The sequence below is a fragment of the Pterocles gutturalis genome, unplaced genomic scaffold (genome assembly GCF_000699245.1).
Source record: "Pterocles gutturalis isolate BGI_N339 unplaced genomic scaffold, ASM69924v1 scaffold10606, whole genome shotgun sequence".
Classification (NCBI taxonomy): domain Eukaryota; kingdom Metazoa; phylum Chordata; class Aves; order Pterocliformes; family Pteroclidae; genus Pterocles; species Pterocles gutturalis.
In genome coordinates, this window is record NW_010103105.1 from 13612 (window position 1) to 13894 (window position 283).

Below are 283 nucleotides of genomic sequence, written 5' to 3' on the forward strand. Positions count from 1 at the left end.
AACCTGCTCTAATTACATAAACTTGTTATGAGGAAGGGCAGGGAGAGAAAGTCATGAGGAGGCTGACATCTAGCTTTGGTTTATGATGAACGTTTATCTTATCAACCTACTGTTAATAAACTCACTAAAACAATAAAGAGCAAGATTTAATTTTAACTTGTTTTACTGGCCTACTTTAGCAATGGCTAAAGGTGATAGCTTGGAAAAATATTAATCAGAGTCAGCTATTTAAAGTCAGACCTATTTTTTTGCATTTTCTGCAGGAAAGTTCATATACCAGCCA